The sequence below is a fragment of the Mastomys coucha genome, unplaced genomic scaffold, assembly GCF_008632895.1.
Source record: "Mastomys coucha isolate ucsf_1 unplaced genomic scaffold, UCSF_Mcou_1 pScaffold6, whole genome shotgun sequence".
NCBI lineage: Eukaryota > Metazoa > Chordata > Mammalia > Rodentia > Muridae > Mastomys > Mastomys coucha.
The window spans coordinates 93,003,032-93,021,819 of NW_022196912.1; the positions used below are offsets into that span (position 1 = coordinate 93,003,032).

Sequence of the window (18,788 nt, forward strand, 5' to 3'; positions counted from 1 at the left end):
AAACCATTAGATGAGTTACACAAGGTGTTTTCTGAAGTTCCTGAAACTTCGAATGAGAAGGAACAAGGACAGAAGGCTGCACAACATAAACACTGGGGTCTACCTAACCCCAGGTCCCTGGGACAGTCGTGCTGCTTTCTCACTTCTTTAACAAATTGCTCCTCCAAATCTAACAATGCGGTCTCAAGCCCTGAGAGTTTTACAAATGAGTTTGTTTGCTAGGAGAAACCCAGAGCCTTGGGCATACTACATGGTGGCCATGCACTCTTCCCACGAGCTACAACTCTAGCTGGTTTGCTTCTTTGAGACAAGGTCCTGCTATGTCACTCGATGCCTTGACCTCACACTTTTCCTGCCTCTGCTTCCTGAGGGACTGAGCTCAGCTTGTCTGCTCACTTTCTACTCCAACAGCCTCAGCTTCTTTTGCTTCTTTTGTCTTTTCTTTGCACAGATTTCTAAGGACAATCCCTAAGATCAGGAGCATTCCTACTGTGCGGTTGGAGGTGAACTTATCCCAGCAGTCCTCTGCTCTGCGGATGTCTACAGTGTAAATCTGGTGAGCCTGGTGGACTCCCACACCACAGCCACAGCAGCATTGTAGGGAACAGTACCACTGGTGGCTCCCATCAGGCTCAGTCCTCACACCATGGCGACCCCAAAGCCACTGAGCCACTGCTTGGTGTTCTCCCTGAACAGCAGTGCTGTGGACTTCAGGCCAATCAGAGCATCAGCTTTCTTCTTCTGGTGAGCATTAATTAGTACCATATATCAGTGTCCATATAACTCCAGAAAAATAAAGAGGCAGGCATACAGCTGGGTCATAGGAGCACTGGGCAGTAGACCATCTGAGTAATGCACCCCAATTAAAAGTCAACCCAAGGCTGTCTGAGGTCAAAACGTGATTCTTTTCCTTATTGGGTAAGTGACGACAAGAAGTAAGGACGTTGCTCCCATTGTTATACTGTAGTAGTTCAAACACAGGAGAACACCCAGTGCCAAGGTCAGCTGTCCCCCAAGGAAGATGAAGGACTGGAAGGTTGAAATGTCTCCAGCAGCAATTGGCGATTTGCTGTCCTTGTAACTGATGGGCTTGTCCAGGCACACGAGGCACAGGTAGGACTGGAGCGGGCTAGGCGCCAAGTTCACCAGGACCGTGGCAGACAGGCTGAGCCCTGCGACCTGTGGCTGGGGCTCACCGGTCCCGCCCCCGAAGCTCAGGACTTTGCAGCCATGCGGACCATAAGGCCTTCAGACTCCATGCTAGCCCCTCCTGTAGCACATTATCTTAATTAGTGGCCCAGTTCATTGGTGACACCCATGAATGATGGCCTTGGTTGCTATAAGAAAGTAAGCTGAGCAAGCCATTTTGAACAAGCCAGTTAAGCTGCACTCCACCATGGCCTCTGCATCAACCTGCCTCCAGGCTCCTGACCTGTTTCAGTTCCTGCTTTGACTGCCTTCGATGACCAATGATAAGGAAGAACAAGCAAAATAAACTCTTTCCTGCCCAAGTCTGGCCATGTTATTTAGTCGGCACAATAGAAACTGTAACAAATACAAACACAGATATACAGATGGTAACAGGCTGGGTGTGTGTGCTAGAGCTTAACTTTGGTTTACAGAAACTAGATTTTCTGGACACCAACATAGAAAGAGACTTGAATATGTTGGATGGTCTTCTTTGTTCATGAGATAGGAAATGCACAGTTCCTTAGGGAAGCAATGTGTCCTTAAGTTTATGCTTAAAACAAATTTCTCACATGGAACTTCAAAGTAGAAAATACCTTCAACAAAGAAAATGATATCATCAATACAATAGAGCTCTTTCATAGCACTTTTCTCACTAAAAACCAACAAAGTGACATGACAAAGTATAGCTTTGTGAAAACAGTATGCTTAAGTATGCTTAAGGCCAAACAAGATGGTTCAAATACACTTCTCTTAATATCTTTTTTGGTCAAAGGATATGTGTGAAGAAATGAACACATCATCCAAAGTCTTTCATTAACATCTTCTTAATGGAGAATATTAGAACTGTGAACCATTTCTTCCTATAAGTTCTCCCTCCTACGGATTCTACTCTACCAGACCACAGGATCTGACAGGATCTACCGTAGATCAGACTGAAGGTAGTTCAGAGACTATCAAAGGATCACAGGCTTGTGATGTTTTTTGAATAATGAGCAGAGCCAATCAGATTGATCCTCAGGAATTTACATTTAAAGCTCCAGCTAGAAGAAAGGACCATTGCTAAAGAATTGTTTTGGGGCAATGGTGGACCATGTGCTGAATTTGCCATATCTAATCAGAAGAGTGCAAACAGAGCACACAGTCACAGGAAGAGGAGCTGTGGGTCTAAGAGAGCAAAATCCTCAAAAGCTGCCTTGGATCCAAAACCACCTCCTGCTTCCAGGCCTGGCCACACTGGGCCTTCTTTGTTAGATTCCAAGGAGAGCCTGAATCCCAACAATGAACTTCCATTTTCTCCTAGAGAAAAGTCAAATGAGTATTCCTTGCAAACAAATGAGCCTGACTAAACTACAGAGTGTTAATAAGAGTTGAACAACAGACGCTACAATGATCCAGTCTCTAGATGGCAGGCACTGTGTTGTTGAATGCGAATAGATCCAACATGTGAGAGAACAAAAGCAGATGGCTTACTGCTTGTCAATTTGGATGAATCTCTGTGGCATTAGGCTGAGTGAAAGAAGCCAATCTCAAAAGGTTACTCGTTGTATAATTCACTTATATGTCAGCTTTGCAAAGACAAAGTTACAGTGCTGGAGAACAGATGGGTGGTTCCCAGTAGTTGGGTTGAAAAGGCAATGACTATAAATGAGTAGTGCAAGGAGTTTGGCGGTTCCTCAGACCCATGTCTGCATTAAAATCATTAAACTACAAAATGGAAAAAAAGGGGGGGTAGGAAGGGGAGGAAGAGTGAGATAAAGGGAAAACTTCTTTGAGGTAGAAGGATCAATGAATAGACTAGACTCTTAGCCATTATCCAAGGAGAGCTGGCCCCAGGGAAAGCTGCTTTGGCAGTAGAGACTCCTGCATGCTGTTAGCCTTCTTAGGTTATCTCTCAGTACCCCCTTCTCTTCTTCCTAGTTAGCATTGTCTTTAGAATGACTATATGTGTTTTCGTGTTTTGTCTGCATATGAGTACCACATGTGTGCCTTAGGCCAACAAGGGTCAGAAGATGCCTGGAACTGGAGTTATAGATGGTTGTGAGCTGCCATGTGGGTTCTGGGAATTGAAGCTGGGAACACTTCATGAGCTTCAGCTTCAAGAGCAACAAGTGCCTTAACTATATCCATCCCCTGATATTGTCTGTATACCAAAGCTAAGCAAAGGAAATGAGCCATGAAGATAGGATTTCCGGCATTAGCTACCAGATAAAGGAGGTGCTGACACCCAGGATCAGAAAGTCATATTATCCCTCCACAAATTACAGGGTAAATGTAGATTATCTTCTATTATTCCAACAGATAAGCTTGATCAGGGAAGAAACCTAGACACAGCACCAAATTCTTCAGGGACAGAGAGGACAACCTCTAAAAGAAATGGCCTGAGGACCAAGATGAAGAGAGCAAAGGCAGAAGCAATTTTTGCTGTAGTAAAAAAAAATGATTATATACAATGTTTGGGGCCAGATTACAGCTAGTAAGTAAGATTTTAACTTAAGGCACTTGGTAAAGCAAGGAGAAGTCTTCTCCATGGCCCTACCAACTTCTCTGTCTCAGCCAATAACTACACTTTACATCTCTTTATTCTCCACACAACACTCCCATTAGGGGCTTTGCAGGGGTGTATAGGTGAAGCAGCACAGAGAATTTGTTCTTGATCAAACATTACCATAAATATATTAGTTATTTGTGCACATTCATGACCTAAATACTCAAATGAATACATTAAAGGGAGAGAGGATTTAATTTCATCATTGTTGGAAGGATATGACAGAGCAGTTCAACATCATGGCAGTGGGAAATCAGAGGAATGGAATACCAAAAAGACTAGGGGGAGACATATCCCCCAAAATAGCACCTTGGGTGGCTACTTCCTCCACAGAGGCCCCACCTCTAACCTTCTATGGCCTCCTAGCAGTGCCAGCATCTTCTGAATGCACTCATTACCTTAGCACCCTGATGATCTAATCATCTAATCATCTCCAAGACCCATCACAGACACCCCATAGGTGTCCTGGGTGTCTCTCAACCTAATCACATTGATAACTAAGAGTAAATACACAGTACTACTGCCATACCCTGACCCTGGTGTCCTATTGTTCTTGCTTCCTCAGTACTTAAAACAGAGTTTAGCGTTTAGTATACAGCAAGTACTAAGCAGTGAGAAGGTAGGTAGGTAGATGAATAAATGAATAAATGATGCTTCCCTAACCCTACTTACACCTTCTCAAAGTCATCTTAGAAAAAGAATTGAGGATGCCATCTATTCTCTGTCAGGACCCTACTGATCCACATGTGTGCCAGGCTAACACGAATCTCTGGGGCTCTAGATGCAGATTAGAACTGGCTCTTCTAAACTCTTACCTTGTAAAAGGTTATAGATGCCTAAACAGCACATTCTAACACTTGGCTGATGTATACCATAAGGGAACTAAGCCAGTGTCTAAAAATTAACCTGGGATCTTCTCTCAGCAAAGCAGTGGATCTGATACTATGCACTGCATAAAATCCAGGGCTAGTACTCACCAAGTCTTTTCCCCTCCCCCTCTCACTCCTCCTCCTATCCCTCTCCTCCCCACCCCATGTGTGTCTCTGTGTGTGTGTGTGTGTGTGTGTGTGTGTGTGTGTGTTTAACCAGTCCCTAGAAGAATAGGAATGACTTGTTTGAGCCTTCTGATTTGGAATTGCAGAAACAAAGGCAAGTTCAAGCCTGGGTATGATGCTACATAACCTAAACCCTGGCATTTTGGAAGCAAAAGCAGAAGGATTAGGAGTTCAAGATTATCCTTAGCTACAAAGCGAGTTCGAAGCGAGCCTCGAGAAAAGCAAAACAAGAGCTAGCACAATAACTTAGAGCATAAAGTGATTTGCGTTTAATTCCTAGGACTCACATAAAGCTAGAAGGAATTCCTCAAAAATATCTTGACCTCCACACATGCAGTGTCATATGCACTGGCAAGTGCACACATGCACGTACACATGCCTGCACACTAAATTAAAAAGAAAAAAAGTCAACAAAACAACGAAGAAGCAACTTCAATATGAAACCCAACTCCTTAGCAAGACCCAGTCTCAGATCCCACTACTGGCACATGGCTGCCTTTTAAGTCAATTTTCAGCTTCTCCTAATCCTTTTAACTATTCGTTCTTTCCCTAATCTTTGATGTTTATTAGAAATCCCTTGACTTTTTAAGAGATATCAAGCCAGATGTGGTGGCTCATGTTCATAATTCCAGCACTAAGGACATTGAGGCAGGAGGATTTCCATGGATTTGTGGCAGGCCTAAGCTACATAGTGAGTTCTAGGCCATCCTGGGCTATAGGTTAACGCTCTGTCTCAAAAACCTCAAACAAGTAGCAACAGAATATTGCCACAGGGTTTTAAAGAGAGGCAGAGGGAGAACTACCAAGCCAGACAGGACTCAGAAACAATATCAAAAGGGAATGAGAAGGCCACCACATTGGGACTGACCACTCACTAGTTATCAGCTGTTCTCTGTAGTCATTACCTTCCCAGCTACTGACAAGCATAGGCCGAAGGATAGCCTCAGAGTCAAGGGTAAGGGATACAAAGACAGATGTTAGAGTGGATGCTTCCTAGATTCATGATATTGGGCAATGTTCCTCCGCTTCAAGTGGAGACAGTCATGCTTTGTATCTCCCAGAGCAGTGGGGATTTAATGGCATACAAACACAAAGCACAATGCAGTAAATATCAATAATAACAGTTCCAACTGTTGCTATTATTATTGAAACTTGGAGTACCTTCAACATTGGTGGTGCTAACATTTGCCACAAAAAAATCCAGAGTGACCAGGTTCCATTTTCTTCCTTCCCTTTGACTAGGTGGGTGAATTCAAGTATGCCATTTTTCCTCCACAGGCCTCAGGTATCTATGTTGGTGTTATATCTACCTCCAGCTTGAAAATGCAATGGTTCTCTCCTTGATGCTGCCTCTGATGTGTGTCTTAAGCTATTCATCCACACAAAGGCACATGGCTCATAGTAAACAGATTCCATTGACCACAGAGCAAGGACTAGTCTATTACAAATGAGGAATTCCAGAAAACTGAATCTAGCTTGGCTGGGAGGTCAACTGAGAACTCTTTTAGGTGCCAGACTCAATTCAGTTCATTTTTACATTGATGACCAACTTCTACTCCCAGGGAAAGTATATCCTCTGTCTCTGACAATTCAGAAAGAGGCATACAAATACCTACTATGTACTAAGAGTTTGGTATGTATTATAGATAGCATTTTTAACATTGCAAAATAGTTTTATCATCCCCATTTTGACAGCTAATGAACTGAAGATGAAAACTTTCCAATGTAATTCCCAAGACTGTACAGCAAAAGCCATTGGGCTGATTTTTTTTTTTTTAAATCAGGTTTGTTTTCATTTAAGCCAAGTTCTTGGGACCCAGATAGATGGATGACTCAGTAGTTAAGAACACTTGCTCCTCTTACAGAGGACCCATTTTCAATTCCCAGTACCCATATGGTAGCTCACAACCATCCATAACTCCAGTTCCAGGGCACCTGACTTCCTCTTCTGGCCTCTGTTAGTAGCAGGCATGCATATGACACACAGACATATATAGAGGCCAAACACTTACATGCATAAAATAAATTAAAATTTTTAAATGAATAAAGCTCGAGTTTTGTCATAGCCTCTGGGTATCCTCTAAACTCTTCATCCCAGAGTTTGTGCATGTGCATGTGTGTGTGTGTATATGTGTGTGTGTGTGTGTGGGGTGGGGGAGAGGTGTGTATTGATAGTTCAGCATCATGATAACTCAGACTCTAGTTTCTTTCTCTCTAGCCATGTGTCCTAATTTTATCTACTTTTCTCTTATGATGTTAACAATATCTACATCATACTCCAAACTGTAGGCCAGGCTCCTATATGTACTGTGCTGAAACCCAATGTAACAATGCTCGAGTCTCTTGATTTCTCTTCACAAATGGCTGCTAGTTCCCAGCTGTCTGCCCTGGGCTCACCCCACACCTTGTGGCTTTTTTCCCCATCACTTATTTACTGAAGCCTGGTGTCAGACAGCTCTAATTTTCAAGCTTGGTCTTTGTCCAGAATCCAAACATATTCTATTCACATGTCCTTGTCTGCCATCTAGCCATAGAGACCTATTTCTGGGTATTGATTACTTAATACATATTTTAAAAGTAAATCTCTACTGTTAAGATCTTCTTAAAATCTCAAATTGGACTACAATTTCCAATTAAAATTTTGTTTATCTTCTGTTCCAACTACTGATAATATGCAACTTATAGGATCCTTCACACCAAGGTAAACTATCCATCTTAAAAGGCATCTGATGATTCTAATGTATGCTTGATGGAGGACAGGACATTAAGATAGAGAAGAGCTAAGCACATAGGCAGAAGGAAGGAGTGACCAATACAAATGAACTTAGAAGCCAAAGGATTGGCTAAGGGTTTAGGAAGGCCTGGGTTTGAATCCTGTCTTTACCTCTAACTATCATGGCCCAGTATGGTAGTTTAAAAACATTTCTTCTCCCACATCTGTGGATATATCCAGAAGTCGAGATCTTAAAGAGATAACTGTTCATCACAGCATTGTTCATGATATCCAAGATCTAGAAATAATCTAAATGCTTATGGTAGATGAATAGACATAGAAAATGTACATATATGTGCAAAGGAATATTTTACAACCATAAAAAAGAAAATTCTGTTAGTTTTAACAACATGGATAGCTCTAGAGAACACTGGGCTAAGTGAAACAGGTTCAACAAAGATAGACAAACAACACATGATTATATTTTGGAAAGAAGCAAGACAAATAATTGAGCTCATAGGAGCAAAGCATAAAATGGTTTACCAGAGCTTCAGAGGAGAGAAAATGGAGAGTTGTTGTTCAACAGAAGCTATATATTTAGTGTTTCCACAAAGACCTGGTCTCCACTTGGTTTCTTTGAACATGAACACTCAATTTCAATTTTACTCTGCTCATTCCATTCCCAGAATAATTACACTCTCTATTCTTGACTATTGAAAATATAAACTATATCTGAACATCTGCAATGTACCAAGAGGTTGCTGTGAATTTTTGATATTTTCAACAATGCTAAAAACATATCTATTAGTGCCCCCTTTTTGTTGATTGCTAAATATAATGGTGCTACTGGGAGATGGTAGAACATTTAGGTGAGATATAGTGAAATAAAATTAGGTCATTGTATAGGCCTAAATGCTATGGAACAGTATGACTATGAACATCAACCATGAAGTCATAACGACTGGAAAGTTGATTTACCTCTAATATTTGTTATGATAGTGAAAGTGGACTACACAGTGACCATAAATTTTCATTTGTATGAAGTTGATACACCCTACAGAGCTCTCACACAACCTACTACACTGCTTGTTACAGCTAGCAGTACTGTATTAACACTTAAAATGTTGTTAAGAGGGTAGATCTCATCTTAAGTACTCTCACCACAGGCAGAAAAATGAAAAAAAAAAAACATAAACCACCAAAGGGTACAAGAAAATGTTTGAAGTAGAGAGAATGTTTATAACTTTGCATCGGTAGTAGCATTATCAATGTGTGTATGTACAAAACCATAGAATGGTAATATTTCAAATCTATGCATTCAGAAGGCAGAAGAACGAAGATCAGAAATTCAAGACTATCCTTGCCTACATGAGGATTCTGAGGCCCACTTGAGCTAGAGTTTTTGTAAGAGGTTTTTAAAATAAATGAAATTATAATCCCAAAATTCTTGTATACTACACCCATCAAAAAAGTAGATCTTAGGACCATTAAGAAGATTCAGCAGGTGAAGGAGCTTGCTGCCAGTCCTGGAGACCTGAATTCAATCCCTGAGACACACATGGTAGAAGAACTGGGTTCCCAAATATTGCTCTCTGACCTCTACACACATACAATGACCCATGCAACCCACACAGACACAGGTATACAAAAACATAAATAAGCATTTTTAACCATCAAAGATACATTTACCTTCTGGATGCTGTAGATTTTTGGTCAACAGAAGCAGTAGAAGTGGGACCATATGCAAGTTTCCAAAGATAGGTTTTCAAAGACTCATGCTCTTCTGTTTCCTAAGATGTTTACTATTGCAGTAAACTGTGAGAAAGCCCAAGGTACTCCATACAGATCCTATGTGGAGAGAAGCCATGGCTAGTACCCTATTGTCAGCAATGTGAGTGAGCCCTGGAGGTGGTAGGCATGCACTCTCAGGGCAGGTGCTCTAACTAACTAACCAGGGCGGGGACTAAGTTTTAAAAGTGCATCCGGTATTTCATTCATCAGAGCTGATTCTACCAATCTTTCTCCAAACTGCAGATACATGAGAAAAATAAACATTGTTTTAGTCCTCTGAGTTGTGTGGTAGTTTTTGATGTAACAATAGATAAATAGTAGCCAAGACTCTTACTCTTTTAAGTTTTATATCCCCACATATAAAATGAGGGTGATGGGAACACTAATTTGTAAAGTTTATTATAAAAATTAAATGAGAAAGTGGACATGAGCTTAATTTACGAAGTGCATCACGGTGATTAAATGAGATGGGAGACTTGAAGTGCACATCCTATAGCTAACATTTAGAATGCTTCAAATTACTTCTAGAAGCCAACCCAGAGCAAAGAGTCACACAAACATGATTTATTAAGAAGGTGCTCTCAAGGGGGCCCACTAAGGGCATGGGGAAAACAAGCCTTGAAAAGGCAGAAACCACACAAATTCCCAAGGATGGCTTTAACTTGTCCTCCAGAGAATTCTGGAGTGTGAGTTACACCACATGAAGGGAACTGGGCTTCTGCATTCCTGAACCCATCCATCAGTGGTTTAAGGGCCACCTCGGGAAACATTAATGCTTAGGCACACCTGCCTCTCTGTGTGGTAGAAGAAGCTCCAGGAGGTAGCCTGAAGACAGTTACTTAAAGAAAGCTGCAGGTCCTGACTGTTGGAAGTCAAAGCACATCTAAGCCCAGATTGCTGTCCCCCATACACACCCCCTGCCACCATGACTAAGTTATTGGAGAGGATTTGGGTGGATCATCAACATTAACCATGGCCCAGAGACATTTAAATCACGCTAGTTCTCATGAGGATGCACCTTTCCCCTGTTTCTCATGAGGAAAGTCAAATTGAAAGAATTAGGGGACATTCCTCCCTGAGAAGATTTACACTGGTGAGACAAGAAGCAGTAAATAAAAGCAACAGATTAGTGCACTATTACTAAGTCCCATCATTTAGGATCCTGCCTGGCAGGTTTAATAAATGAAATCTATCTCTTGGTGGATACACCAGCCTAAGTGCCTTCTAAATCAGGCCTGCAGAGAATCAAGTGACCTGATGGATCTATCTTTTTATTTCATAGCAGTAATGCATGAAAGATTCTAAGGGATATGTGCTAGGCTTCAGAGAATGCAACGTTTGTCTTGAATTAACTAATTTTTATAATCGATGTACTGTGAGTGATGTGCTCCCGCCAAAGTAGATTTGTGGCCTGCCTGGAGTACCAATTATGTTCCAATTTATACAGTAAATCCATTTGGTAATATGAGGTGTTGTAGCAATTTTAACACATCAGTAAAGATGGAAATCAATTTATTTTCCTTAGCATTTAGCAATGAGCTTTATAAATACAACAAGGAGATATAGTGCTTCTATGGCCAGCTAGCCTCTTGTTTCAACCTGCCTCTTTCATGGCTGTTGGCCTAAGAACACTGTTTGACCCCACGAGATCTCACTGCCAGGGCCAGTTTCCTCTGGGTTATTAATTCCCCTAAACTTCTGGAAAGAGTGGAATTTTCTTCAAGGCGATCCTGGTCCTGAGTTGATGGGCTGGAACCAAGTTTTAAAAGTGTGTCAGGCATTTCAGGTACATTATCTCAACCAAAGGAGGTAGATTCAGCAAACATCAGCATCCTTACTTTATAAATGTAAAATGGTGACAGATGTGCCAAGGACCCAGCTGAGATCCATAAATCCTGACTTTCGTCTATGAACTCATCAGGCATCAATATGAACCTTTGACTTTAGAGAGAAGGAAAATCAAACAAGCCAGGGAATAACAAAGGAATTTTTTCAAGGTTATTTTGTCGCTCTGTCCCATACTCTTGGCTCAGCTGTATGGGGGCAGTGTGAGCAGAGAAGTCATAACTTTCTGATCTACTTGTTCTGGTCCACCCAAGCATCTAACTTTCATAGACAATGTAGTTTTCTGTGATCCCAATTTCACTGTGGCAGCATCAGTGACACCTCTTTACAGACGGCTGAGCTAGGGCTAAATTCTTTTGTGAGTTCAGCTTCTTGATGGCACCCTCAGCTTGTCACCGAACGATAAAACTATCAGGTGGGAATGTCACATTTGGTCAATAGTTGGCAGTCATGATTGGAGCGGTACACGCTAACAAGAGGAAGTAGCAAGAGGCCAAAAATGAATCTAAAAGGAGCAGCGTGACCTCTGACCAACAAGAAAACACAGCCCAATCAACTGAGAAAACCGATGGGGTGAAAATGGTCTGCTCAGGAAAATCAATAGTGTGCAAACCAACTGCACTTGAGCCCAGTAGCCTTTGCTCCCTGCTCTGACCCCAGTTGAACCACATCCTTCCTGCTTCCCAAAGACACCTTAACCTTCTGAACATTCACCCAAAGGTTGGTCCAGACCCTCAAATACCCTAAACCTTGTCAACCATATGAAAAGTTTCCTTTCCTATTTGGTCCTCAACTTTGCACAGGATTTCATTATTTTACACCTAGATTATTTCCATTATCTTTTTTTTTCTGCCTTCTCCTTTCTCTCATACACTCAGCATACAATGCTCAGAATAATCTTCTGTCTCCCATAACTCCTTCACCTGAGTCCTTGGAACTCAACACTTTCATCAGAATGCCTATTCTCTTCTCCCTATACAGTATACTGGTGAGATTGTTTTTGTTTTTTGTTTTTTGTTTTTTTTTCTTTTTGTCAGCTTGACACAGCCATGGTCAATAGAAAGAGGGAACCTCAATTGAAAAAAAATGCCTGTATCATATTGGCCTATAAGCAAGTCCTTGAGGCATTTTCTTGATTAATTATTGATTTGGGCGGTTACTATGGCCAGTGAAATTCCTGGGCAGGTGGTCTGGGTGTATATAAGAACTTGAACTGAGTGCAGCAGGGCAAGAAAGCCACTAAGTAGCATTCCTCCATGGCCTCTGCTGCAGTTCCTGCCTGCAGGTCCCTTCCCTGCTTGAATGCCTGCCTTGGGTTCCCTCAGTGATGAACTGTACTTAGGACATGTAAGCCAGATAAGCCTTTTTCCTCTCCAAATTACTCTTACTCATGGTTTTACATCACAGCCACAGGTTCAGATCTTTTACCTACATCAGAGGTCCACTAAGATGGCTTTTTCCCTATTGGGCTTTCTTGGGACACAGTGATCTTCTCTTAGCACCTACGTGCTGTTGGAGTCCTCATTCACACCTTAGGGACAGGCCCAGTTCCACAGACACAGTGTTGGAGGCCAGAGGGTGGCGGTGGTACCACTTACAATATTCTAAGGTCCTGAAGGAAAGCAGCATATTGTGGCACACGTACTAAGATAGAGTTCGCATTCAAGCTTTGTTTCTAGTTTCTGTGGGTCCTTAGGTAAGTGATTGGACCTCTTAGAACTTTTCTTTATCAAAGAAGATGGTGTTACAACAACCTCTAAGATTCCTTCTCGGGCTTCTAATAATGTTCTGCACTTCTGAGACAAGAATTGTATCTTTTTAAAAACATAGCTATTTGCCTTTTCCTTTAACATCTTAAGAAGCGTCCTTTCTCATTTATTAAGCGGGATTGATAATAATACTTGCTTCAATATACATTTTTGAGAGCCTCAAACAAAATATTGCTTGTAAGATACTTAGCACAATCCTGGTATAACGTAAGAACTTGGTAAGACCTTCTTAGTATCATAAAAGAAATAGATACAAGGTCAGCCTGGTCTACAGAGTGAGTTCCAGGGGTATACAGAGAAATTCTGCCTCCAAAAAGAAAAAGAAAAAAAGGACAAAAGAAAGAAAGAAAGAGAGAGAGAAAAGGAGCACATTCAGTATTGTTAATGGATATATTCTTCAAAGCTTTGAACACAACTTTTGATTGTGGAAAAAAGAAATTTCAAGTGCTATTCCACAGTACTCAAACCATAAGAACCACACTACCTTTCCTTTAAAAAGAGGAAGTGGCTTCCTTTCTCTTCCCTAGCTAGAAATTCTCACTTCTAACTGCTCTTCTGCACAGGTGTTGAAGCTCGGAAGTGGTTCCACAGCTGGCCATGCTGTCAGTGGTCCCAGAGAGGCCAAGGAAGGACACCCTGACTCCCCCAAAATGGTACTTTTGAAAATCAAATCCAATGATTCTCCTGGATGCAAAGACCAGATACCCCAGTCTATAGAACAGAGGTTCTCAACCTGTCTGTCACCACCTCTATGGATATCATATCATACCCCCTTTATAAGAGTCACCTAAGATCATTGGGAAACACAGATATTTATGATTGGTAACAGTAGCAAAATTACAGTTATGAAGTACCAATGACATAATCTTATGGTTGGGGGGGTGGTCATCAGAACATGAGGAATTGCATTAAAGGGTTGCAGTATCAGGAAGGTTGAGAACCACTGTGTAGTCCAGAGCACAGGCAGTATGCCCTGGGGCAGTTCCCAAGGGACGCTCACATTGACCAGGCCACGAAGGTCCTCAGCACAGCACACTGAAGAGAACCACAGCACATCTAGATGCTCCTGTGAAAAGCCTTGCTAGGAAAGAGTACCCAAGGGAACAGGGTCAAACTGCTGGGACAGATTATGGGAGCAGAAAGTTCAGAAAACCAGACTAGTTCTAGGGAGACTGAAAGTAAAGTAGCCTCCTTGGAAATAAATCAACTTACTAAGCCCACAGAAGAAACCACATCATATAATAAAAGTTTTATCACTGCTTATGACTCCAGAAATTTATTTCAAAACAGGGTTTATCTATGTAGTTTTGGCTGTCCTAGAGCTCACTGTGTAGACCAGGCTGACCTAAACTCAAATATCCACCAGCTTCTGCCTCCTAAGTGCTGGGATTAAAGGCATGCACCACCACAGCCTGGCTTAAAAATATTGATTCAGGTTGTAGGCATGTGTGTGTACAGGCACACACATACACACACACATGCATATACAGACACATACACACACAGACACACACGTACATACACAAGCACATACACACATATATACTCCTTCTCTTTTGATGGAATTCTTTGGGGCTGGGGAAGGGAAAAATGAATGAAAGATTCACAGCCTGATTTATAAAGAAACGGTTTTAGTAACTAGGTTATAGGTGAACAAGTAGTCAAAAGCAACTTGCAAAGGAACTATTGCAGCATTTCTAGAACCTTCCAAATGCTCACACAGAAGTTCTCAGGAGGATACACAACCTTTCTAGAACTGTGCCCTTTCCAGACCTCTTGGTGAACTTGCCCCAGGGCTACAGAGAAGGGGACAGAGGCACAGGCATCCATAAGTGTTCTTGCCAGGGTCAGGTTGTGTGGTTTCTGAGATAAGTAGCCACTACTTGGTTGCTGTTGAATTACCTAAGGTTTTTATAGGATGGGTATGATGCTGAACATACCAGGAACATACAGAAACAAAACCAGTATCACTTGGTGATGAAATATAGAAAATTGTAAGTATGTGTAGTCTGTCATAGTGAAATCTACAATGAAACAAATGGAAGGAAAAACAAGAAAATATTATAGATGATGTCACATGAAAGAGAAACTATTAAAGTTATAGTCTAAAGAATTGAAAGATACATCTGCCTGTCTGTTTCTCTCTCTCTCTCTCTCTCTCTCTCTCTCTCTCTCTCTCTCTCTCTCTCTCTCTCTCACACACACACACACACACACACACACACACACACACTTTCTGTTGTTCACTCTCTATCTCCCTTATCACTATTTCTTAAACAAAAAAGCCTCTAGGCATAGGTATAATTTTTTCCTCATTGCTGTGGGCTGTCTGGCATGGTGGGAAGGCATGATTCAGCAGCATACCATAGTGACAGTCACAGTGTGTTTACACACAGGAAGTGCAGGGAGAGAAATGTTGCTGCCCGACCTGCTCCCTTCTTTTTATTTAGTCTGAGACCTCAGCCCATGTAACTGTTTACATTCAGTTACATTCTCCCTCCCAAGTTCAAGTTATTTGAGAATACTCTCACAGATATGCCCAGAGGTGTGTCTTCCAGGCAAAGCCAGTCAACTTGACAATAAAGACTACACATCTGGAATAAAAACAAGTTTTCTTCATTCAGGAGCTCAGGAGGCAAAATGTAAAGTAAATCAATGATAGACTCAAGTACTCACATTTTAGAGATTTCTTAATCTGTTCTAAGGATTTCTTGTGTTTGTATTAGAGTTATTGTACAGGAACTAAAATCCATTTTCATACAGGAAGTCTCCTAAGGTGACCTGGTCTACTGAATGCTTATCACATCTCAAAAGGACAATCTGCAAGGTTCCATCCCTCTACAAGCTCTCTCTCTCTCTCTCTCTCTCTCTCTCTCTCTCTCTCTCTCTCTCTCTCTCTCTCTCTCTGTCACACACACACACTCACACAATCCTGGGTCTAGAAGTCCACAGATTCACTGAAGTAGAGAAAGCCAAGGTCACACTCTCTATCCAGTCTCTAGCTTGCATCTGTTGGAATTCCCTTCCTGGCTAACAGCGATGTTCTCCAAGTCTTCAGATGAGGTGTTCTCCCCAAGCCTGGGGCCCCTCCTGTCTTTTCAGTGTCCACTTCCCATGTTGTACAAGACTGCCAGCCAAAGGACCAATTAGTGTCAACTGTGATGTCAGTGCTTGCCTGGGAAGTCTTGGATCCAGCCGCATCTTCCTAACGAAGCTCTGGACTGTTTAATTAGGAGTGGCTCTGACAATTCTGTCCTTATTGCAGCAGCAATAGATTGGAACATCAGGGAGAATTTTTTTCATTGAACCCATGCCACAGCATTTGCTCTGTAAATTGAGATAAGTAGGATTCTTTCACCTCGCTAATGTATGGAAATAAGGAGTAAAGCAGCTTCTCACCTATCAAGTATGAAGGCGGAAAGACACAGTCATGCATAAAACATAGGGCCTTTTCTCCCCTATCACAGTGGCCGTGTGACTTCTGCCTTTTCCTTCCTCATTCACACTTGTGCTATCTTTAAGGACATGTCTTTAGAGTAAGAAGAAACTCCATTTGGATTCTGGTTCTGGCCTTTACAAGCTGACTAACCTTGTATTTGATTCTGAACATCTCTGAGCCTCTGTCAAAGGGACACAGTAGTGCCTATTTCTGAGGTGTTACAATCACTAAAATGAAGTCAGTAAAATGCCCTACACATAATAGTCAGTGTGTAATGAGTGGTTTTAAAAAGTTTATTTTATTTTAATTGTGTGTGGGGGGAGAGGGCATATGCATGTGTGTGCAGGTACCCATGGAGCTGGAGTTACAGGAGGTGGTGAGCCAGCCGCAGGATGCGGGTGCCGAGAGTCATGCTCTACAAGGGTGGTATATGCTCTTAACCAGTCATCTTCCCTGCTCCATGGGATGATTCTTCTTCCTCCTCCTCCTCCTCCTCCTCCTCCTCCTCCTCCTCCTCCTCTTCTCCTTCTTCTTCTTCTTCTTCTTCTTCTTCTTCTTCTTCTTCTTCTTCTTCTTCTCCTTTTCTCCTCCTCCTCCTCCTCCTCCTCCTCCTCCTTCTCCTCCTCCTCTTCCTCCTTCTTCTTTTTCTTCTATCTCAATATATTGCATCCTACAAGGCAAACTTCACACTGTGATTACATACAGCATCACCACCTCTCCCCTCCCCCGCTTCTCCCTCTAGCCCTCTTCTTTACCCAGCCTAACCTGTCACCATTCCTTACATAAGGCAGGTCTCACCCACCTCAGCACTCCAACTGCCCTCCACCTGTGTGGCTCCTGAATCTGAAAAACAAACTCATCATTACAAAGCAAATTGGGACTTTTATTTTCTTTCAACTAAATCACCTGCTCACCAATGCAACCCTGAATCCTATTAACTTTTTAGGGGCCATTCCACATAGGGATGGAAAAGGGCCCTTCTAACCCAAGGGGCAAGAAAGGGTGATTTATCTGGAAGAAACCACATAACTTCCCCTGTTTGATTTTTCATTAAATCTTCATTTAATCATTAAACAGGATCTGGAATTACAGGGTCCATCTATAGTTACAACACTGTCTGAAAGGTTAAGGTGCTTAGCACACAGTGTAAGAAAGTTTCAAGGGAGAACTGAAATTTTTGGAAGACCACCATTCCACTATTGTCTTGGGAAATGAGCAGAGTGCTGACAGAGTCTGCCAATCAGAACAAATGAAGATAAAGACAAAAATGGACCCATAATTTTACTGATTTCCTTTCTCCAGTGTAAAAGAAAAGTTTAAGTCTTTTCAAAAGCTAAAATCGCCATTAAAAAATAGGACATTTCTTTCTTTTTTCTAAAAACACTGCCCTACTGTCCTTTAAGCCACCACAAGGGCACATTGCTTCCTGATAGAGAGGGGAGTTCCAGCAGAGAACCCCCAAATTTCCACACAAGAAATGATGAGCCAGAAACAAGATTCACTTGGACTCAGCTTTCTATTCCTAATTCCATTCACATCCCAGATCAATAATACTTTTAAAAGCCTTGCATTGATTTCTATATTCAACAGTATCTACAGGTGTGCAGTGTTTTGTGTCTAGTCTTTCCATAAATCCATTCCTTCCCCTACAGAGCCAGGCAGAGAAAGGAGGAGGAGTGGACGCAACAGGCTTCACCTTGGTACAAACAACTTCTAGGTAAGACTTCTTCAGTTCTCCCAGCCAGAAGCAGAGTTACCGGAAAGGTAGTTACCCATCTTCTCAGGTGGAACACAGAACCAGAACTACAGGTGCGCAGCCTTATTCTGAGGGATGGCTCTTCAGGAGGCCGGAGGGCTTGGGAAGTATGTATCTGGAGGCGCCACAGAAAGAAGACGCTGTCAGAATATGACATAAGAAAGAAGAGAGAGAACTAGAGATGGGCTTTCAGAAACATGAGTCCCTGGGGAAAAAATCAGCGGCAAAGCAGAGTGAAAGCCAAAGGAGGCATTGATGAGCAAAACCAAAACCAAAAACAAGAAAAAAAACCAAAGTGGGGAGGAGGACAAAAATAATAACTGAAGTCCAAAGGAAAGAGGAAATTACTTAAACAATACCAGGTGGGTGGCAGAGACACTGAGAACCTACAGCATGGGGTGAGGTGGCAAGTCCTTCCCACAGGTGCTCAGGGGCGTGGCGACCACAAAGCACTCCCTAGCTTGCTTAGCTTTGCTTCCTGATAATACAGAGTTTGGAGGCCAAACAGATTCTGATTGACACCCTTGGGCAAGACACTTATCTCCAGTTTCACTTTGTACAATATGCTTTACTGAATTGATGTGATAACTAAATATGATAAAAATATGAAAATTCCCAGCACAACACCTGATCTGCCTTGGGTGTCCATAGATGTTAACATTCCTCTTTTCTCAAGTTGCGCAC

The 18,788-nt window shown here is 42.0% G+C and overlaps 1 long non-coding RNA gene and 1 pseudogene across 2 annotated transcripts; both read right to left on the reverse strand.

The window, feature by feature from the left end:
* Positions 1-333: 333 nt before the first annotated feature.
* Positions 334-4,585, reverse strand: LOC116081061 (annotated as a pseudogene). Its single transcript, XR_004114708.1, has 2 exons — positions 4,552-4,585; positions 334-1,220 (listed from the first exon to the last, which is right to left on the reverse strand). The product of XR_004114708.1 is annotated as a 4-hydroxybenzoate polyprenyltransferase, mitochondrial pseudogene (transcript).
* Positions 4,586-16,968: 12,383 nt separating this feature from the next.
* On the reverse strand, positions 16,969-18,244 carry LOC116079579. Its single transcript, XR_004114046.1, has 3 exons — positions 18,045-18,244; positions 17,151-17,191; positions 16,969-17,018 (listed from the first exon to the last, which is right to left on the reverse strand). It is a non-coding gene; the product is annotated as an uncharacterized LOC116079579 (long non-coding RNA).
* Between the last annotated feature and the right edge of the window lie 544 nt (positions 18,245-18,788).